Source organism: Macrobrachium rosenbergii, chromosome 26 (assembly GCF_040412425.1).
Source record: "Macrobrachium rosenbergii isolate ZJJX-2024 chromosome 26, ASM4041242v1, whole genome shotgun sequence".
NCBI classification, from domain to species: Eukaryota; Metazoa; Arthropoda; class Malacostraca; order Decapoda; family Palaemonidae; genus Macrobrachium; species Macrobrachium rosenbergii.
Genome location: NC_089766.1, coordinates 18,390,401 through 18,415,400, shown reverse-complemented (window position 1 = coordinate 18,415,400; position 25,000 = coordinate 18,390,401). Strand labels below are relative to the sequence as shown.

At 39.0% G+C, this 25,000-nt stretch overlaps 1 long non-coding RNA gene across 1 annotated transcript in view; it reads left to right on the top strand.

Moving 5' to 3' along the window:
• The window catches only part of LOC136853098 (uncharacterized), a 415,134-nt gene that overhangs the window by 134,366 nt on the left and 255,768 nt on the right, over positions 1–25,000 (top strand). The gene's annotated exons all lie outside the window — the stretch shown is intronic.

Genomic DNA, 25,000 nt, shown 5'->3' with positions numbered 1-25,000 from the left:
AAATAATATATTTTCATATATGTTACCGAAGGAATTTTTTAGTTGATACTAGGTTAAATCGTCCTGTGGGCTCAACCAGCGAAGGACAAGAACTAAACTACAGTGGATGCATTAACCCATCCGGCCAGCATGTGAGGTATAAGTGGATATCGGCTCCCATATACAAATCCCCGTTCGAACTCAGGTGTTTGTATTTAGAGACGATATTCACCCACCTCTGTCATGTTGATCGTGTAATGCGTTTGTCGCAAGCAGCCATATTATGACTTTTTATCACATCACCGTGATTCATATATAATCAGTAAGCTACAAACGTCCTTTAATAACCAATTCGCTCTACCTCAGAAATAATATATTCTCATATATGTTACCGAAGGGGAATTTTTTAGTTGATAATAAGTTCGCCGTCCCGTGGGCTCGAACCAGCGAAGGAGAAGAACTCAGGACTAGAGTGGACGCATTAACCCATCCAGCCAGCAAGTGAGGTATAAGTGGATATCGGCTCCCATATACAAATCCCCCGTTGAACTCAGGTGTTTGTATTTAGAGACAATATCCACCCACCTCTGCAATGTTGACCGTATAATACGTTTGTTGCACGCAGCCATATTATGACTTTTTATCACACCACCGTGATTCATATACAATCAGTAAGCTACAAACGTCTTTTAATATCCAATTCACTCTATCTCGGAAATAATATATTTTCATATATGTTACCGAAGGGGAATTTTTTAGTTGATAATAAGTTCGTCGTCCTGTGGGCTCGAACCAGCGAAGGACAAGAACTCAGGACTACAGTGGATGCATTAACCCATCCGGCCAGCAAGTGAGGTATAAGTGGATATCAGCTCCCATATACAAATCCCCCGTCGAACTCAGGTGTTTGTATTTAGAGACGATATCCACCCACCTCTGTCATGTTGACCGTGTGATGCGTTTGTGGCACGCAGCCATATTATGACTTTTTATCACATCACAGTGATTCATATACAATCAATAAGCTACAACGTCCTTTAATATCCAATTCGCTCTACCTCGGAAATAATATATTTTCATATATGTTACCGAAGGGGAATTTTTTTGTTGATAATAAGTTCGTCGTCCCGTGGGCTCGAACCAGCAAAGGACAAGAACTCAGGACTACAGTGGACGCATTAACCCATCCGGCCAGCAAGTGAGGTATAAGCGGATATCAGCTCCCATATACAAATCCTCCGTCGAACTCAGGTGTTTGTATTTAGAGACGATATCCACCCACCTCTGCCATGTTGACCGTGTAATGCATTTGTCGCTCGCAGCCATGTTATGACTTTTTATCACATCACAGTGATTCATATACAATCAGTAAGCTACAAACGTCCTTTAATATCGAATTCGCTCTACCTCAGAAATAATATTTTTTCATATATGTTACGAAGGAATTTTTAGTTGATAATAAGTTCGTCGTCCTGTGGGCTCGAACCAGCGAAGGACAAGAACTCAGGACTACAGTGGACGCATTAACCCATCCGGCCAGCAAGTGAGGTATAAGTGGATATCGGCTCCATATACAAATCCCCGTTGAACTCAGGTGTTTGTATTTAGAGACGATACCCACCACTTCTGCCATGTTGACTGTGTAATGCGTTTGTAATCGCCATGCTATATGACTTTTTATCACATCACTGTGATTCATCATACAGTCAGTAAACTACAAACGTCCTTTAATATCGAATTCGCTCTACCTCAGAAATAATACATTTTCATATATGTCATGGAAGGGGAATTTTTTAGTTGATAATAAGTTCGTTTTCCCCTGGGCTCCAACCAGCGAAGGACAAGAACTCAGGACTACAGTGGACGCATTAACCCATCTGGCCAGCAAGTGAGGTATAAGTGGATATCAGTTCCCATATACAAATCCCCAGTCGAACTCAGGTGTTTGTATTTAGAGACGATATCCACCCACCTCTGCCATGTTGACCGTGTAATGCGTTTGTCGCACGCAGCCACATTATGACTTTTTATCACATCACCGTGATTCATATACAATCAGTGCTTCAAACGTCCTTTAATATCCAATTCGCTCTGAAATAATATTTTTCATAAATGTTACTGAAGGAGAATTTTTAGTTGATAATAAGTTCGTCGTCCTGGGCTCAAACCAGCGAAGGACAAGAACTCAGAACTACAGTGGACGCGTAACCCATCCGGCCAGCAAGTGAGGTATAAGTGGATATCAGCTCCCATATACAAATCCCCATCGAACTCAGGTGTTTGTATTTAAAGACGATATCCACCCACCTCTACCATGTTGACTGTATAATGGTTTGTAGCACGCAGCCATATTTTGAATTTTATCACATCACCGTGATTCATATACAATCAGTAACGCTACAAACGTCTTTTAATATCCACTGCTGGTTACTCGGAAATAATATATTTTCATATATGTTACCGAGGAATTTTTAGTTGATAATAAGTTCGTCGTCCCAGTGCTCAACCAGCGAAGGACAAGAACTCAGGACTACAGTGGACGCATTAACCCATCTGGCCAGCAAGTGAGGTATAAGTGGATATCGGCTCCCATATACAAATCCTCCTCAAACTCAGGTGTTTGTATTTAGAGACGATATCCACCTGCCATGTTGACCGTGTAATGCGTTTGTTTGCAAGCCATATTATAACTTTTATCACATCACCGTGATTCATATACAATCAATGGTACAAACGTCCTTTAATATCCAATTTCGCTCTACTCGAAATAATATATTTTCATATATGTTACCGAAGGGAATTTTTAGTTGATAATAAGTTTGTCGTCCCGTGGGCTCGAACCAGCGAAGGACAAGAACTCAGGACTACAGTGGACGATTCACCCATCCGCCAGCAAGTGAGGTATAAGTGGATATCGCCCCATATACAAATCCCCCGTCTAACTCAGGTGTTTGTATTTAGAGACGATATCCACCCACCTGGCGTCATTCGAACCCACGGGACGACGAACTTATTATCAACAAAAAATTCCCTTCGGTAACATATATGAAAATATATTATTTCCGAGGTAGAGCGAATTGATATTAAAGGACATTTGTAGCACTGATTGTATATGAATCACGGTGATGTGATAAAAGTCATAATATGGTTGTGGAGACAAACGCATTACACGGTCAACATGGTAGAGGTGGGTGAATATCGTTCTAAATACAAACACCAGAGTTCGACGGGGATTTGTATATGGGAGCCGATATCCACTTATACCTCACTTGCTGGCCGGATGGGTTAATGCGTCCACTGTAGTCCTGAGTTCTTGTCCTTCGCTGGTTCGAGCTCACGGGACGACTAACTTATTATCAACTAAAAATTCCTGCTTCGGTAATATATCTGAAAATATATTATTTCCGGAGGTAGAGTGAATTGGATATTAAAGGACGTTTGTAGCTTACTGATTGTATATGAATCACGGTGATGTGATAAAAAGTCATAATATGGCTGCATGCTACAAACGCATTACACGGTCAACATGGCAGAGGTGGGTGGATATTGTCTCTAAATACAAACACCTGAGTTCGACTGGGGATTTGTATATGGGAGCTGATATCCACTTATACCTCACTTGCTGGCCAGATGGGTTAATGAGTCAACTGTAGTCCTGAGTTCTTGTCCTTCGCTGGTTGGAGCCCACGGGACGACGAACTTATTATCAACTAAAAATTCCCTTCGGTAACATATATGAAAATATATTATTTCCGAGGTAGAGCGAATTGATATTAAAGGACGTTTGTAGCTTACTGACTGTATATGAATCACGGTGATGTGATAAAAGTCATAATATGGCTTGCAAGGTCAGGAACAAACGCATTATAATGGTCAACATGGCAGAGGGTGAATATCGTCTCTAAATACAAACACCAGAGTTCGACGGGGATTTGTATATGGAGCCGATATCCACTTATACCTCACTTGCTGACTGGATGGGTTAATGTGTCCATTGTAGTCCTGAGTTCTTGTCTTCGCTGGTTCGAGCCCATCGGACGACGAACTTATTATCAACTAAAAATTCTTCGGTAACATATATGAAAATATATTATTTCGAGGTAGAGCGAATTGATATTAAAGGACGCTTGTAGCTTACTGATTGTATATGAATCACGGTGATGTGATAAAAAGTCATAATATGGCTGCATGCGACAAATGCATTACACGGTCAACATGGCAGAGGTGGGTGGATATCGTCTCTAAATACGAACACCTGAGTTTGACGGGGGATTTGTGTATGGGAGCCGATATCCACCTATACCTCACTTGCTGGCCGGATGGGTTAATGAGTCCACTGTAGTCCTGAGTTCTTGTCCTTCGCTGGTTCGAGCCCATGGGAAGACGAACTTATTATCAACTGAAAAATTCCCCTTCGGTAACATATGAAAATATATTACTTCCAAGGTAGAGTGAATTGGATATTAAAGGACGTTTGTAGCCACTGATTGTATATGAATCACGGTGATGTGATAAAAGTCATAATATGGCGGCGTGCGACAATGCATTACACGGTCAGCATGGCAGATTGGGTGGATATCGCCTCCTCTAAATACAAACACCTGAGTTCGACGGGGATTTGTATATGGAGCCGATATCCACTTATACCTCACTTGCTGGCCGGATGGGTTAATGCGTCCACTGTAGTCCTTAGTTCTTGTCCTTCGCTGGTTCGAGCCCACGGGACGACGAACTTATTATCAACTAAAAATTCCTTCGGTAACATGTATGAAAATATATTATTTCCGAGGTAGAGCGAACTGATATTAAAGGACGTTTGTATTATTGATTGTATATGAATCACGGTGATGTGATAAAAAAGTCATAATATGGCTGCGTGCGACAACGCATTACACGGGTCAACATGGCAGAGGGTGGATATCGCCCTAAATACAAACACCTGAGTTCGACTGGGGATTTGTATATGGGAGCCGATATCCACTTATACCTCACTTGCTGGCCGGATGGGTTAATGTGTCCATCTGTCTTGAGTTCTTGTCCTTCTCTGCTTGGAGCCCACGGGACGACGAACTTATTATCAACTAAAAATTCCCTTCGGTAACATATATGAAAATATATTATTTCGAGGTAGAGCGAATTGATATTAAAGGACGTTTGTAGCTTACTGATTGTATATGAATCACGGTGATGGGATAAAAAGTCATATATATATACATATATATATATATATATATATATATATATATATATATATATATATATATATATATATATATATATATATATATATATATATATATATATATATATATATATATATATATATATATATATATATATATATATATATATATATATATATATATATTATACATACGTGTGTGTATGTGTAGAGAGCATTGAATTCATTTCTTTTTCTTTTGTTATATATTAGGATAACTTGTCTATCTTCCTACATAAGCCGAATATCAAGAGAAAGAACACTGGATTACTCTCACTGTTTATAATCCTGTATGAGAGAGAGAGAGAGAGAGAGAGAGAGATTGTTGCCATGTAATGGAAATTATTATATCTATATATTTTCTTTATTAGTCCAATACAGTAATAAAACTGTTACGAAATGCTCTCTCTCATAACATTAAAAGCCGAGCACTTCAACTCAATACTCCTTTAGCACTGAGGCAACTGCTTCAAGTGGAAGGTCACGTGATCCTGATGCAAGGTTAACTTCCACTTGAAGGAAGGTGCTGAGCAAGATTCTTGGCGTCAGATCATGTTCCCTTGCTACATTAGCGCCACTGGAACGCTGAGCTTAAGGCGGCTTTAAACGGAAAGTGCAGTCTTGTATTTATTTATTTATTTATTTATTTATTTATTTATGAATTATATTTTAATTATAGCGATTTTGTTCAAATTCAAAATTTTATTCATATGAATACAATTAGTAAACATATACAAAAATATAAGAATATAAATATAATATTCGTAAAATAATTTATTCCTTGGGTCATACGACTTGATAAAATCAATCAATGCATCCTAAGTTTCATAAATTCATCAGCCTTTTTCTTAATTAAATCTAAATGATGTCTTGCAGACATTTTTTCCAAAATCCATACATGAGATCATTGTGTCAAATAATATTCAGTTAAGGTTGAATTTTTGTTAATGGCCAACAGCTGTGTCTTTCAGTGCTGAACTTTGTCCTTAAATGAATGTAGGACTATTCCACAGGGTTTGTACATTCAGTGAGGACTCATTTGCGTAACTGGAATCTTTCTATCATAAAAGTATGAGTAAAATGGCTATGACAGAGATAAAGTGAGGAGCAGATCATTCCTAAAATACTCTAAGTACTTGTTTATCATTCTGAAGTCTCCCTCCCATTGACATAGATCATAGTTTGAATAAAACTTGGCAAGAGATTAATGTTGATGTAGACGACATGCTTTGAAAGGGGAGGGAACATGGCTTTGTCTTTGATTTCAGGCTAATTATGAAGCAGATATTTGAAAACTTCTTAGGAATATCTTATCAATGTCTCGTAAGACCTTTATGTCTTAATTGGACGGACAAGTCCTACCTTTTGAGAGGCCTAAAGAGGTCTTTCTGATTCTGTAACTTCTTTGGACTTTTATTTCCTTTTCTCATTGTTTCCAATCAAAATGGGTCTCAGAACTTTCTCCTCTGTCATTTATCATTAATTTCAATATGTGCTAAATTCCAACTGGAAATTCCCATTGCTTTAGCACTGCGAATTCCTGAATCCAATTATTCTTAAGTGAGGCAGACTGCATAGAGTACATGTTCTTAGAACTGATAATCATTATATCGTAAGAAAAAGCGAAAGCTGCTTGGTCTGCAGTCTTCCTTTTGGTAAGAGATTCCATGGATTTGACTTTAAATTAGAAGGGAATTGAAAGACTGCTTTGAAGTGAGATGGGTCCAATCGGTGCAGTCAAGATGTACTTTGCGTTTTTTATTTGGAGTGATTCTCTTTAAACCCATAATGATCCACATAAAACATTTGAATATAGAGACTGAAGTTGATGAATGGTCCAGGAGTCGGAGCGGAAATCATTTCTTTTTCCTAAATATTTGGCGGATGATTCAAAAGGAAACCATTTTCCAACATAGAAAGTAAAGTTAGAATGTATGATTTTATTATCACTGACACCTGTGCGTTTCCTCTGTCCCTTTACCTAGAGTCAACAATCCATTTTGCCTTGGGGGAATGTGGAGGATCATCAAGCCTTCCCTCTCTTGTTGGCCTCGACCTGTTGCCCTCGATTGAATTTCCTGACTTTGCAAACGCCCCCCCCACCGCCTCTCTCTCTCTCTCTCTCTTGTTTTACATTCTTTAGTCAATAATTAATATATCATTTGCGCATTACTCATTTGTTTATTTGTAAAAACTATAGCTCAACACACACACACTTGTACATATGTATTTATTTATTTATATACATACATACACACATATATATATATATATATATATATATATATATATATATATATATATATATATATATATATATATATATATATATATATATATATATATATATATATATATATATATATATATATATATATATATATATATATATATATATATATATATATATGAATCTAATCTAGAAAGGTGAGCCCAAAACACTTTTAGAATTATTGCTCTTTGGTGGATTGCTTTTCTTTACGAGTAATCCCTAATGTCCTCCATCAGCCAAATGTCGGGGCAAACAAACACAAACATTCTGTATGGAAAACAAATCAGTTCCAGCTGGAGGTTTCTGCTGAAGAGGATTAATCTCTCTCTCAGCGTCCAGTAGAAAAGCTTTCGGGGTATTGGGAATGAATTTGACTTTGGCCACACAAGATACAGCACACTGGTTTCGTCCTCGAGTGACTGTCCTAGATTTTAATCAGGTTATACTACATGAGATGTAAGTTTTTTTATTCAGGTGGTTTTTCACTGTCTCTTGAAAATAAAAAGAAAATAGAAACGTCAAATGGAAGAGTCTAGCACAACTTGCTTCTGGTTAAGATAATTTTTATTAGACCATAAAAAAGGTCTAATGAGATAGGTTACATTATGTAGCCTATCTCATCAGACTAAAAGCAACATTAATTTTAATATGAAAAAGAATTACCCACAGTTGTAGTTAATATGAAGATTCCTTGTTGCTGAAACTGTATATGTAAACACAGAAGAGGAATGAGACTCCGACTATCCGAAAGAAAACGCTATGTAAAATGATTAAGCTGCTCGGGCATCAAGTTTAAAACTTCCACATTATATCTATAAGGGATCTTCAACCCTGACGCAAACTCGAGAGGGTTTGAAGAACACTATCCAAAGTAATGCATAAAGTTGAAGTATAGAGCGTCAACCTTGCAACGGAGCTGAATTGAGCCCAGGTTTGATGAAAGACCTGGGTCATCCATCAGACAGAAACTTCCCAAGATAGTGATCCATATTAGGACGAATGAGTCACTCATTTCTGAAGACCGTTCAAAGGAGAAGGAGGTCGATCCACCCCGAGTGTGTCAGAAGCAAACCTAACCAGGCCTATGATGTGTTCTAAGACATGCAATTATTTTCAACAATTTGCCTCACAAACACAGGAAAATAACTGGGCATGGGAAATCTACAGACATATCAAGGATTCTATTATCCAAGTAGCTAAGAAATATGGCAGTGTTTAATATAGTCAGGTATTTACATATATATTGTGTGGATGTATATTACCAAGAAATGGTCACAAAAGGTTGGGAGGTCAAAGAACAGTCAACGGATTAACATCAAAATTAACTATCTTTCAATTCCTTCTGGAACATATGTTTTATCACAGGGTCAAAAGAAAATAATCCTTGACTTACATAAAAATTATTCCCCAAGGTCAAATGAATCAAAATAGATTCTAACAAGTTCCTGGAAATAGTTTGGCTATAATGTGACACTATTTGGGCTTTGCGTCCAGTGTATAGTATTCTGTGGGACTTTTCACTTAAATGTAAAAATAGAGCATTATTAGTCTGACCTGTTCTTACTGAGAATTTGTGTTGTTTTAATCTGGTGTTCAATTCTTTACTGGTCTGACCTAATTAAAATAAATCACAATCCATACATGGAATTTTGTATACAACATTGCTATCTTTTCGGGGGCTATTTTTTATAAGCATGTTTTTTTTTATTATTATTATTATGTGTGAAGGATACACTTCTATTAAACAATTTTAAAAGAGGTTTTACAGTTTCAAATCCAGTAAAATATGGCAAACAAAGGGTGTTTGAGGACACTTCTTTTTTTTCTCTCCGATTTTCCATAAAAGGTCTTAACAGCTTTACTGTAACAAATATCCATAGATCTCTTCCTATTTTTCTGATGTTTTTGAATTATTGACCTAAAAACTCAGGACTGACAATTTGCAAGGCTGAAAGAAGCATTGATGAAAAAAATTACATTTTGATATTTATATGGTTTCCGGGATGTCATATTCCGAGACTGCAGCAGCCCAGAAGGATGACGCGGACTTACAGCGACTCCGGTGGGAAAGTCCCGCCCTCTCGTGGAGGGATTTCGCCATAAATGACGGAGAAACGACCATTGCCAGCGAAACAAGTACCGGACGCCCTCTCCACTATCTACCACTGGCCTTGAGGAGAAACGCTTTCTGTCTCACCCATGATCTGCCACACCCATCAGGCCGCTCCGCCACCCATTTTCTGACAGATCGATACTTTGGTGGGCGGGCAATGACGACACACATTAAGAAATGGGCTCGCAAATGTCTCCCCTGGCAAACGTCCAAGGTCACGAGGCACACAGAATCAGGGATAAGAAACATTGTGGTTCCCCTCCTCTCTCCGAGGGGTACAGATACCTCTTCATCATCATCGTCCTAAATACCAGATGGCCTGAGGCAACACCTGCGGAAAGTTGCGCGAAAGCTCGAATTAACTGGGTCAGCCGACACGGAGCCCCTCAGTACATCACCAGCGATAGGGGGGCCAATTTCACGTCGGCCCATGGAGCTCCCTCGCCGCCAGCCTCGGAACAAAAATAAACCATATGACGGCCCACAACCCAGAAGCCATCAGGATGGTCGAGTGGTTCCTTCACTCCCTTAAAGAAGTGCTCACTGTTTGATGTCAAGACGGGAGGTGGAGAAAGGAGTTACCTTGGATTTTATTATGACTGAGAACAGCCCCACAAGCAGTGCTCAACGCTTCGCCATCTAAGGCACTCTACGGACAATCATTAGCAACACCCGCAGACATAATTATTTCTAGTCCCAAATGAACCCACCACCCGCTCCGATGTCCGTAAAACGGTAGAAAAAATCATGCCAGCAAAGAAAACATACGTCACTGCTAAGAAATCCTATGTCCCCGCAGAACTCGAGTGCACAAAATATGCGTTCATCAGGATAGATGCACACGGAACCCCGCCTCTCCCCCTCTTATCCGGAACCTCACTACATTCTGCAGCGTAAACATAGGTGCTACAAGATTTCATGGGATGGAAGAACTACCTGGATTTTGGTAGACAGACTAAAACCAGCATATATTCCTGGGATGATTCATCTCCCTGAGTCCTTTTTTTTTTTTTGGGGGGGGGGGGGGGGGAGTACTGTAAGGCCCTCCGGCAGGCCCTCCGGGCGCTCACCATCCAAAATAACAAAAAAAAGACCCCCGTAGAACTTCGGGTTCCCCCAGAAAACACAAACCCATGACTGGTGGCTGAATCAGTGATTTTTATGTATTTTCAGGAACTACAGTACTGTATTTCATTTGTAAAACAAAAATCAATCACAAATGTAAAACATGTCAAGCTTTCTTCTGATGTTGAAGAAGGAATTATTAGGTATTTTTCAGGTGGGATAAAACACAACTGATCATAATATTATGCCCTTCTTGATCTAGCGTCCTACACTACTTTTCCGCTCACGGAAACCAATGCCTTGTCAGAATTCTGTGATAATAAATCAGTTAGTAGTTGACCATGTCTCTGTCTACGCTCACAGCCTAAAATTCAATTTCAAGCTCTTACAGTGTGCAACGTGTATCTAGGAATAATTTTGTATATGAAATTCTCTATATCTATCTATATATATATTTAAACACACACACACACATACACACACACACACACACACACATATATATATATATATATATATATATATATATATATATATATATATATATATATATATATATATATGTGTGTGTGTGTGTGTGTGTGTGTGTGTGTGCATGTATCCAAATTTCTATTTTTACAAATATCTACAAAGACATAAAAATGATTCACTGACATATACACTTACCAATAAACTGCATCTGACGTCACGCAACTCCGCAAGTCCACCACTCGTCCCTCTGAAGAAGAAAAACAAGTTATTGTGCAAAAAACTTAGAAAGTACAGCACAACAGGAACCCAGACGCAGAATGTGTAAAGGGGAAAGCCCTCTTTAATGAATGATATTGGCTGTGGCATTTATACATAACTTTTCCACCCTAATGATTACTAGACAAACGTCGTTCATCAGGGCTTATATGGTATTCAGGCAGTATTACAAAATATGCATGCTTACAGATAACTATATATTTGAATTACAATATATTAAGTAGAAATTACTCATTACAAGATTGCACTGAGTCATTTGTCTTAAAAGTATTATAAATGTACATTAAGAAAATAATTTGAGCATGTGAAATTATTTTATCAGGTTTCTGTCAAAAATCACAATTAATAGTGCAATATAATTCTGAATTAATGTGCAGTTTTATTGTTTTAAGACATGAGTTTCAAATAATTTCTTAACTGAATGAATTACGTTTGGATGGGGTTAACACATCAAGTTTAATTAAAAAATTTAGAAAAACAAGTTTTAATGATGCTAACAGGTAGCTGCAGAATAAGACGTACTACAATTTAGTTTATGTTCAATATAATACAGCTTATACATGTCTATTGACTATCTGGAGCAAGCAAATTTTGGATGAGATGTCAAAACCCTTTTCAGCGCACTAGGTTGTAGAAAATGCTGAAGAAGGCCAACTCAACTGTGTGTCCTGTAATGAGTAATCTCTTCACACTCCAAGAGATAACGACTTATAATGTGCTTCCTTAACTCGCCACATAGCTTGCAGCTTGTTTCTGATGGACTGACAGCTGGCAGTACCTCCTAAAAGTATCGGATCTGCATCTGCTATACGTTGATTGCTCTATTCCGCTCTCCAGTCCGCAATGTTTGTAGTTGGGTGGATTTCCCTCCAAAATTTCAAGGTACTTTCTTATTCATGAGTGAGTTTCTTTGAGCCGCTCTATTTTCTCATTGTTTCTTTGCATTATTTCTATTCCAACCGAGTCTTTAAATTAATCAGGGATGGTGCCAATTTGTAGTCTACTCTCTCCTTCCTTGCACCTTCTTTAGCAATTTCGTCTGCTCTCTCATTGCCTAGGATTTCAATGTGTGATGCCACCCATGTGAATGTGACCATTCTGCTTGCTTGTCCGATCTGTGATAGCAGGGAAATAGCTGTTCTCACGATGATATTTGATTCACCTTTTCTTGGTGTTAATGACTGTAGGGCACTCAGGCTAACTGTTGCTACTATGGCATTGTCCTCATTCCTTTTTATGATACTCAGTGCAGTTGTAATACCTGGAAGTTCTGGCTGCAATATGGAGCATCCATTTGATAATCGTAATAACAGAAAGTATACTTCTTCTCCATACCTGTACACAGCCCACAACCTGCTCTGCAATATTCCATAAGTGAACCATCTGTATAAAAATGGACCCTCTCCCCCGAATACTGCCCAGCCTCTGAAGTTAGTCATCCTTCATCAATGAAGGGTTCATCTCTTCCTTTTTCCCCCTCTCAATGTTGACAGTGAGATCTCGAAAGAAAAGTATTGGGGAACATACAGGGCGAGAGAATCGTCCATTTCCCAAAAGATTCAATACAAAACGTCAACGTCGGCGGCGAGATGGCGACCGGAAGTGGAATTATTTGCCAAAGTCGTGCATGTGGATCTGCATGATTCCTAATTCCCTACCACAATGCAAAACATCAAAGCTTTAAGTGCATTATGATGCCTGTTCTAAAGGATTGTGTAAGTGTTAATTGCTGTAATTTCCAGTCAATAATAATAATAATAATAATAATAATAATAATAATAATAATAATAATAATAATAATAATAATAATAATGGAGAAATTTACGCCTTGTTTGAAATCAGTTTTTCAGTCGATTTCGTCATGACTTGTACCTTACCTCTCAACAAAGTCCCGGTTACATAAGATGATGACACGCTGTCTGTACTTGCAGAGTTAAACCTCCGTTTCTGAGTAAGTGTCGTATACGATATCACACGTATTCGAAAACCATATACCATACAGATTTTCGAATGGTATAGAGTCTTATTATCTATACAAACTTAAATTCAACTGGGCACCTTTGCCAAATATCCGCTCTATAGCAGAGTTTGAATAAGTGGGACGGTCGTAAATATGTCCGTAATTGAAATTTTGTTGAGAGAGAGAGAGAGAGAGAGAGAGAGAGAGAGAGAGAGAGAGAGAGAGAGAGAGAGAGAGAGAAGAGAATATTTTAAATCTGGATTGATTAATTAATATATGGTTACTAAAACTGGCGTTACAACATCTACTTTACTGACCAAGAGAGAGAGAGAGAGAGAGAGAGAGAGAGAGAGAGAGAGAGAGAGAGAGAGAGAGAGAGAGATGTGATTAATGAATACAGAGAGAGAGAGAGAGAGAGAGAGAGAGAGAGAGAGAGAGAGAGAGAGAGAGAGAGAGAGAAGAAAGAGTGAATCTCTCATGAATACAGAGAGAGAGAGAGAGAGAGAATACAGGAGTTAGAGAGATCAGAGTTCAATGAGGAGAGTTACAAGAGATGTCTGTCTTCAAGACTTATTAGTCCATTCGAGGAGACATCATGTGCTCACTTACCTCTAGGAGCAGGTTTTACTGTTCATTCAGAGTTCTAATGATTTTGTGTAGTTGCCTTTTAAACTCTTCCATACTGTTGTTGTTTACAACTTATGGAGGCAGTCAATTCCATGTGTCACATACCCTTTCTAATCTGTTTATGTCCTTTCTCAGTGTTGGTGACCAAAACTGTACTGCATATCCAAGATGAGGTCTAATTATGGATGAATAGATCTGCAGCACTTACTTTTCCTTGTTTCTGTATTTGAGCTGCCTTTTATGTATCCCACTAGTTTCTAAGCCTTCTTTCAGTTTATTCACTGAGATGTGGAAGTCCTTGGTGATAATGACTCCAAGGTCCTCTTCTTGTTCTACACTTATTTAGTTCATTCCCAAGCAGCATGTAGTTGGCATGAGGTTGTCCCCTATCTGCAACACTTTACAATGACCCAACCATAGGGTGTTAATCGTGCTTACACCAAAGAGAACCTTATAAAGCATGCAATAGATATTTGGGAAAACTTAGGGCCAAAGAGGGGAGCAGCAGACACTTGCGAAGTCCTTGTTGCATCAATGCCAAATAGGATAAGTGCGTGCTAGATGCACGAGGATCTTATACAAAGTTTTAATGAGTTATGCTGCCTTTTCATATAATGTGACCAATTTTCATTTTATTCTCCTTAGTTTAACAGTGTTATTTTGTGTTGACTTCATTTCGGCTTATTTACTACTAACATTTTCTTATTCCTTATTGAATCTATACATTACTTATAGGCCTATGTCAGGTTGAATTCTACTTAATTCATCTCTCGTATATATATATATATATATATATATATATATATATATAAATATATATATTTACACCTCTTACTAATATGGATGTGTTTATTTTCATTTGTTTGTTAACTTTACTCCTTATTTGACACAAATTACAACTTCATGGATTTCTACTTTTTCTTATGTGTATATATACAGTATATATATATATGTAATAATATATATATATATATATATATATATATATATATAATTAGTTTTATTGTAAATATCGGAAATAGACTAAATGAGAAAATTACCTTTCATATTTTTCTAACCTTTCAACCCAGTATGTATAATATGCTCTGACAGTGAGTCTGAACATACGTGTGAAACTGATTCTAATTAATTTCTGTTTAGGAGAAATGAATATCTACATGGAGTAACTTAAGAATGCTTTTATGAAAGTAATTCTTTTGTCCTAATGTTTTCTTCAGCTTTGACTGCCACAGCTTTCCGCCTTGTGCGGATGAAACAGGATGACATGCGAGGAATTAGATTGAGGAAAGACTAAATTGTTTTCGTCTGATTTCTTATGTTGGTTTTTGGCATGAGATAGCTAGGTCTGAGTAAATTATGTTAAGCATAATGAAAGGATAAGAACAAAGGAGAGAACTTTGTCAATAAAAAAGAATAACCCAGGAATAATCAAATAAAGCAGGTTAATGAATATTGTCGGTTTAAACATTCGATACATGACGCATCGAGAGAGATACTGTTGAAAATAGGCCTACCTGTAGGTAATCAGGTGTGTCAGAATCGGAGTCAAATTTAGGTAACCCAAATGTGCCATGCCAATTATTTCATTGATCAAGGACAAAAATTAGTTGAATTACACTTTGCTATTAAGAAGTGATGACGACTTCATTATTGCTGATCGGTTTATTGGTGACAATTGACATTTTACCAGTACTGTACGATACGTTGGGTCATCGTCGAGACTCGAGCAGAAGCAGAGCCAAATTCAATTGCTTCTACTGAGGCTGTCACGATTGGTAAAAAGCAAATAATATGCTACCTGCATAGCAACGATATTTCCTTAACGAACGATGAATAAAGAAACTGCGCCAATTTTTCATTGGCCGACTGTACATATCCAAATCCTTAACCTCTAACAGCAATCCAAATTATATATATATATGTGAAAGCCTCAGTAGACCGTGCAGCAAATAGACACAGACAAACCAAACCTCTGGAGGTAAGACTTGAAAGAGAAAGTAAAGATGGCATGTTGACAACACCAATGGCACAGGTTACATACTCTAAATCTCCGTCTTGGTGCAAATCTCCTGTTGATATATGCCAAGTTGTGGGAGGGAAGAATCATATTTCCAAAGAAGAAATTAGAAGGGAATTTCTTCAGCATTCCCTCCAACACAGAGGGGAGAGCATATGTACTGATGGCTCTTAAGTCGGTGGATGGAGTTGGGAGTGCAGCAGTAGTAGTAGTAGTAGTAGTAGTAGTAGTAGTAGTAGTAGTAGTAGTAGGAGATTGTATGTAATCCAGGGAAATTAACCCCCTCCGAGTAGGTAGTTTTTATCCTCGTTAAAGCAGTGGATTCCTTCCATCACCTAGTACAGGAAGTACATATATGGCTGGCCCTCCTGTACTTCCGCAAGCTTATCAGGGTGAGCTTTTGTTGGGTACCTGCTCATGGGTATAGATGGGAATGAGAGAGCCAGTAGGGCAGCTAAAGAATCGACAAGATTACATAATCAGGTGCTCATAAACCTCCCATACTCTCATTTTAAGCAAATTATTCATACGTATCTATTTAAGTAGGAAGTGGCAAATTGATTGGGATAACATAATTGGTAATATGAAGTTGAAAGCCATTCGGCATTCAGTTAAGAGATGGCAGTCGTCAGGTCATCCAGATGGAAGGACTAACACATTTTAACAAGGCTGCGTAAGGGACATAGTCATGCTACACATACAGTAGATACTTGATGCAAAGTGGGGAAGGGAGACAGGCCCCAGTCTGTATCGTGTCAAGAAGTTTTACAGTAAAGCGTTTAGTAAGTGATTGCCCACTTTTACCAGAGAAAGGAGAGCTACCTCACTCTAAGGCAGATCCATGAGTGAGGTACTCGATAGTAATTGCGGTATCAGTAAACTAATATTGTTTTTAAAGAAAATTAACTTTTATTTCAGAATTTAACTTTTTATCAGATTTTACAGATTTATTTAATTCTTATTAAAGAATATATATATATATATATATATATATATATATATATATTACGACCCTTGTTAGGCCACCAGTGCAAGTTCTTTGCACAAAGGGAGAGAACAGTGATGGTAAGAATAATATCCAGTAATACTCAGTCAGTGGAGACAGCTTACGCAGGAAAACTCAGCAATGGTATTAACAAACTAAGCAATAAATTAGGTATCCCGTTAGGTTACTAACAATAAAATAAAACCTGAACAGAAACATTGAAAATATACTGAGTAAATTAACAAAAATGGGCCCAATACCAATACCTAATACTGAATAAGTTAGGAAGAGGAAGGTCAAGAGCAACAGAGAGAAATATCTCACACCTAGGTTTATAAAACTAACTTAAAATTATCAATATATGTAATACATAATATACAAAGATAGTACCTAATATTCAATGTCATCAACAACATCCACTATTCTCAAAATAGTGACAATATATATTACAATTCAAGAGATATATATAAACTTGTATGAGACTATCCAACCCAATAATAGTTCAAAATCACTGCAAAGCCACGAAGGCACACACACTGGCAGAGTTAATGATAACAATAATAATAATAATATATAAAGCGGCAATAAGGAAGGCCAACAGTCTAGAAAGACTCGCTATGCGAAAATAACAAAATAAACTGGACGAGCTTCTCACACTAAATAAAGAAGAGGGAGAGGGATGGTGGATCACGAACGATTCAGGATAAACAGCCTCGCCTTACTGAGGGCTGAAATACCGGGGGCAAGTGATCTCTAACTCCAGCTTTCAGAAGGGCGTGCGGCTACACAGGTCACCAAATACCATGGAGAAAGGTCCGTCAGTGCTCCCAACCACAAACATGAAATTTCCTACCTGGTAGCAACATGTCTTGCCTGTCCACGGACACAATGCCCCACAGCTGCGGCTCAAAGGACAATCGCCAGACACAGCGATGACCCCCTCCGTCCCACTCTGTGGGATCAGCGCCCGATAACAGAGCCAGCGGGGAAAGAACACACTGTAAGGGGTAGAATACCGCAGATGGCAGAAATGCCCCTGCGCCTCCAACACAGCGACAGATCCTTTGAATAGCTATAAATAAAGATTTTAGCAGCTGCACATCAAGCGGGGAGAATAAGCGAGCGAACTGTTGTTTAGAAAGACTCGCTCGCACCGAACGTCAACATATCTCCAGTCACTCGCCGTTCAGCAAAATCGTAAAAAAACAAGCGTTAATAAAGCACTTATAAGCTTTAAACGAAGCGGGGAGGTGGTTTAAACAGCACTTCGCATCTGAACTTGGCGGATATAAGCAAAAATGAACTGAAACCTTACAAACTAAATTTCCCTTCGCTAATTATACATATAACAAAAATGTAACAAAAGCATTGCTGGAAGCTGATTAAAGAAAGCAAAAGCAATGCCAATTACGTTAATACATGATACCTTCCTCCCGAAGGAAAAAATTTAAGCAAAAATTTTTTTATAAATAATATTCAAAAAAATAACCTCTAAGGAAAGAATAATAAGGACAATCCAATAACAGACAAATATACCATAATAGAACAATAAATCTGAAACCTAATTGTATTAATTATCAACAACAAGAAATACTGGAGAAAACAAATAACTTTATATATTTACCATTATTTTAAAGATCCAATAATACCGTGCACTCTGAACAAAAGACAATATATGATAAGGACAAACTTACCATAGCAATACCAATAATTCAACAAGACCTCAGTAAAAAAAATCCTCAAATCTGAAATAAACCTGCCTAACATCCTAAATAACTAAGACACACACCACAGGCATACACAGCAACCGTACACCAACAATATAGTCCAGAAAGTCATATAAATAATCATCAAACTCAAAAATTCTTGGTATACCTGAAGCAAATCAATAATCGTCAGGGACCACCAGGAACCATTGCCAAAATACTAGAATGTATGCCACTCACTTAGAAACCTCGCCGACTGGCAGTCGTCAAAACCTTATAATCGATCAAGAGGATTACTTAAAAAAACAATACTACATCCATACTCTCCATACAACCCTAATTGGAGAAACGAGCAGGACGGCGAATGAGAAGGATCAGGCAAGCACACTAAGTCCTAGAAAGGGCGTCAGGAATTTTATTGTCCGTCCCTTTTACGTGTTTAATAATTACAGTTTGGAACTCCTGCGAAGGGCCCAACATAAAAATCCTCTGGATTGGCTCACTTCATCTAAGCTAGATGAAAACCAGAGGATTGTGGTCCGATCAAATCTCAACCGGAAAAAGAAAAAAGAAATTGTGACATAAGGCAAGCTAGTTAGGCGCGGACCAAAGAAAGGGCTTCCTTTTCCGTGGTGGAGTAACGCCTTTCTGCAGCCAAGCTTCTTACTATAGTAGATACCGGATGAACTCCGTCCTCCTTCGTTTGAAGAGAGGACCCCTCCAATCCCGACATCACTGGCATCTACCCCGCGATGAAAACGGTTTCTGAAAATCTGGGGAAATCCAAAAATAGGGTTATTAATTAGCACCAAATTTAAGTTTATTAAAAGATTCTTCACCAATCAGACCATAAGAACTTTTTCCTTTTCTGTAAACTAGTAAGAGGCTGGAGACAAGATCGGAAATGATTACGGACGAATCGGCGGTAATACCCTGTCATGTCCAACCTCTTCTTACCTCTAGCATTACTGCAGGTCATTTCAAACTTATAATTGCCTCGAGGTTAGCTTGTTTCGAACCTGTTAAGCCAACCTCGTGTTAAATAACAAACCTTGGCCACACCTGGCCCAGTCACGCGCCACATTAACTGCACTAGCCCTGCAGACCTGAGGCTTCAAAAAGCCTTACGTAACCTTAACATGTGGGTATCAGTCATTACTATATACTACCAGAAGTCATCAATATAAATTTCCGTTCCTTCAAACCACAAATTACCTATTCTATGAGCCTCTGAAAAGAAGTACAAAGCAGCATTTTCATTCAAATGGCATAACTTACCTCCATATAGGCCAAATGGAGTGACAAATGCCGATATCTCACGAAGCTCAATTGGATAATGGAACCTGCCAATAACCCTTCAGAAGGTCAACTAATGGCGAATTTGGCCAGGCAATCCGATCCAAACAATCATCAACTGAGAGTGGAAAAGAATAATTTTTTTGTATTAGAGTTCACCTTCACGGTAGTCCACACATGCCGGAACTTACCGTCTGCTTTTTACTAATACAATAGGAGAACTCCAGGGACTCTGATGGTTGAGCCAAGGTCATGCTTCAACATATACTCTATCTCCTTACTGACCAAATCCAATTTTACTGTGTTCAGCCGGTAAGGACTCTGCTTCACAGGGGAAGTATCACCTACATCAACGTCGTGATTTAAAATATTTGTTCTACCTGGAGCATCCTGAAAAAGATCTGAAAAGGAATAAATTAAATTAAGCACATCCTTCCGTTTGTTAACATCTAAATGATCTAAACTACTTTTCAACAACTCCAAATTTTGCATATTTTCACCCAATGCATCTGAAGGAACCTGACACCCTAACTCATCAGAGTCCTCCCGAGCATCACTACCACAGACACGGGCTCCGTGCACGATCGCTGTGGATCACCTTTACTATCGATAAGGTTTTCCGACGATTAACATGAAATATTCTACACTTACGGCTTGAACCAGGGGCCTCAATTTCATAGTTAACCTCTGACAGTTTCCTCAGAACCTACCAAGGGCCCTTATATCTTGGTTCAAGAAAACTATCCGGGTCCATACTCAGCACAAGTACTAGCTCCCCAGGTTCAAATGAACGTACATTTACCTTTTATCAAAGTTAGCCGCTATTACTGACTGGGACCATTCAATTTTCCTTGCAGAATTTCAGGCACTAAACATTCACCCTTCAAGTCTTCCACAAAACCTTCCAACATTTAATTCACCCTTCCGGTTGGATTCGAGCATCTCAAAAACAATTTCTAATGGACCTGACCTTATTGCCCAAATACCAACTCGAAAGACTACTCAGTAGAAGAGTTAGGGTGATTCTGATAACAAAAAAGAGGGCAAAAGGGGAGGTTTGTCCCAATCACTACCATTACCATAACAATGTTTCTTCAGGACGAACTTGAGGTTTGGTGGAACCTTTCCACCACACCTTGACTCTCCGGGTGATAAGGTACGCTGGTAATGTGCTGAATGGCCAGTTCAGCACACTTACCCCTAAATACCTTACTCGTGAAATTCGTCCCGCAGTCGGTCTGAATTACACGAGGGAGACCATACCTGGAAAAGAAATCAACAAGTTTTTCGAAAACAACTTTAGAAGTAATACGCCTCATAGGTATAGCTTCAGGATAACGAGAGGCTCTATCCATAATAGTTAGTAAATATGCATGACCAGTTTTAGTCTTGGGTAAAGGACCTACCACATCAATAACTAACTCAGAAAATGGTTCACCTATGGCGGGTATGGGATGTAATGGAGCTGGGATCCCCTGATTGGGATTGCCATAACCTGACAAGTCTCATTCTCTGATAAACTGCTTCACACTCAATTTAATTCCAGGCCACCAAAAATACCTGGCCAAGCTATGTGAAAAATTTTCAACACACCCAAATGACCTGAAAGAAATTGGTGTGAGCTAATTCCAAACAGAATTTCTGAATTGAGAAGGTACCACAATCTGTTCCACCCGACGGTTTATTCAAATTATCCAGATGCTAGTTTGACTAAACCTATATAATAAGCCCTTTACAACAGCAAACCTGGAACAGTCAGATCCTCGACATCACCCAAGTCAAAAATCAAACTCATCTTTTGAGCTTTTAATAAAAGCAGCTCTGTCCCAATCCAAGTTTCATATTATTAACTACAACACTACCACTACTCTCTACTGACCCGGGTCTTACTACATCTAACTCTACACTACTTAACATCGAGTCATCATCGTTTTCCTCATCAAGTAAATTAGCAGCTTTTGCTGCGGACCGAGTAATTACAGCCACGGGTCTAGCATTTACTGATAATATAGGGAACAGCTCCCTTCCTTCCCCATCCAGCATATCATTTCCCAGGATACCATCAATACCCGGGATAGGTAGACTATCCACCACAGCCAACTCAGTGATGCGATCATACCCTGGAAAAGACATACGGACATTAACCAACGGAGCTGATACAATTGAATCCGGGAAGCCTCCCAACAATACAAAATTTCCGGTATATTTCTCAAAACCGTTCAGTGCCCTCTTCATGACCAACGACCGGGCAGAACCGGTGTCCCTAAAAAACTTCACCTGGACAAGACCAGAGTCAAAAATCAACTTTCTATTATACATATTTGTCATTTTGAGTCTACAATTTGGGATTAGGAGAATCGGGCCGTACTATTACCTAAACTACCACTATCTACACAGATCTGTCTTCCAGTACCCCTAACATTTGACCTATCCAGATTATAGCTACAGGACTTTGACTATTATGCTCTAGGTACACTCCTACGACACACTGGCTTTGAAAATGCTCAGGCTTATTGCACCAGAAGCAAGTTCCTCTACGGCCTGGACCCTTATTTCCATTATCATTCATCCTGTTTCCAGCATTTGGGAAACCTCTGTTAACAAAAACTCTAGGGGGAGGAGAACCTCCTTGGACCCTACCCATATCCCTACCACCTGAAAAGGAATTAGGTATTAACATTATTAGTGTGTTCTTAGGGATGTTGGGAGTTAACATGGGGTTCAACTCTGCCTACCACTATGGGGAGTGAGATGAAGGGTTACTTAATGATTTATAGTTAAAACACCATTCTACTGAACGGTGAGTCAATATATACTCGTCTGCCAGTTGGCGGCATTACACAGTTTTACACTCTTCACCTCCTCAAGTGAACCCTCAATTTCTCTGCTACAGGCCTTCTTAAGCTCCTCAAGGAGCAACAGTTCGCGTAACGCAGCTTAAAGTGACTACTCGACGTTTTCAGCCAGTCATCCGAACTGTTCCTCTGTTTGCGTCTCAAATTCTCAGAAGGGCTGTGCAGGGTGTTTCGGCTCAGTTCCGAAATCTGAGGCGGTGAGCCTCGGGGACCAGGTCATATGCTTTAAAACCAAGTTCTTTACTTTTGGTAATCCCCATTCTGCTTCCTCCAAGGCATTGTATACCCGAATTGCCTTGCCCACTATTTATTTAATAAGGAACTGTCACATTCTGGCCCAAGGCCAAGACAATCAGGAGGCCACACGCTCCAAATACATGAAGAAACTCCGAAGGGACATTTTTGCTCATCAGAAAACTGGTACCAACTTTAGTGCCACACCTAATTAAACCTGTCCTGAAAATTGACTTTTGGAGACTGGCCATATTGGTTCCCTGTAACCTTACCATCTGCAAATTCAGGTTTGCCAACTCAATCTTGTGACACTTCTTTCGCTCGTTCTCCTCAAATTCAATTTTTTCGCAACTCTGTGCAGCTTGCAAATGAGTTTGTACTCTACCCTCCTCCTTAGGTGCAAAGCATTAACAAGGAGACCCAGAGGTTTGACGAATTTTTAGAATTAAGGGAGTAAATGGATTATTGACACGTGCTGTTTTAGGTAGACTGGCAGGACCCTCATCTAATACAGTGCGAGGAGGATCCTCGAACAGGGTTAGAGCCAGCCCTCCTTCTTACACTTACTCTATCTCTTCCAAATCATCCATTCAATACCTTCACCATCACTATCTACCTCACTCTCCTCACTAAGTGTTCAGCCTCAGCCACTCCTGTCTAGCTTATCCTAACCATACCAATATTTCTGTCTTGGTGTCCGCTGCCCTCGAGCGGAAGACCTTTCACTTAGCACACTCAGCCTAAATGTTTTTATTAAGCACAGGTAAGTGCTTGAGGCAATCAGCCGATAAAAACTCAGCTGGGTCAAAAATAAATTCTTCCATTTTGCTTTCTAAAAAATTTAGGGGGGAAAGCAACACTGTCAAAATAGTAACAAATACTGAAGCGTCCACCTGAGTGTCGCTCCACTGACCAAAATACCGGATACCCGAGCTCTCTATCCTGTCACGGTCGCCAGAAATGTTACGACCTTTGTTAGGCCGCAGTGCAAGTTCTTTTGCACAAAAGGAGAAGGGCAGTGATGAGTAAGAATAATATCAGTAATACTCAGTCAGTGGAACGAAAACACACGGGAAAAACTCAACAATATTTATTAACAAACTAAGCAATAAATTAGGTAATCCCGTGGGATTACCTAACCGCTAAAACTAAACCCTAGACAGAAACATTGAGAAATATACTGAGTAAATTAACAAAAATGGGCCCAATACCAATACCTAATACTGAATAAGTTAGGAAGGAAGGTCAAGAGCAACAGAGAGAAATATCTCCTACCTAGGTTTATAAAACTAACTTAAAATTATCAATAACATAGCAATACATAATATACACAAAGATAGTACCTAATATTCAATGTCATCAATAACATCCACTATTCTCAAAATAGTGACAATATATATTTACAATTCAAGAGATATATATAAACATCACAGAGACTATCAACCCAGTTCAAAAATCACTACCAAAGCCATGAAGAGCGCACACACTGGCAGAGTTAATGATAATAATAATAATAATAATATATAAAGTGGCAATAGAAAGGTAACAGTCTAGGAAGACTCACTATACGAAAATATCAAAATAAATTGGACGGCTTCTCACACTAAATAAAGGGATGAATGGATCACGAACGATTCAAGATAAACAGCCTCGCCTTACTGAGGGCTGAAATGGGAGGCCGTGATCTCTAACTCAGCTTTCAGAAGAGGCGTGCGACTACAGGTCACCAAATACCATGGAGAAAGGAGTCCATCGTGCTCCCAACCACAAACATGAAATTTCCTACCTGGTAGCAGCCGCCCTACTTGCACCTTCACGGGTCTCAATGCCCCCACAGCTGCAGCTCAAAAGGACGTCGCAGAGGAACACAGCGATGACCCCCTCCCACGTCCACTCTGTCGGGATCCAGCGCCGATAACAGAG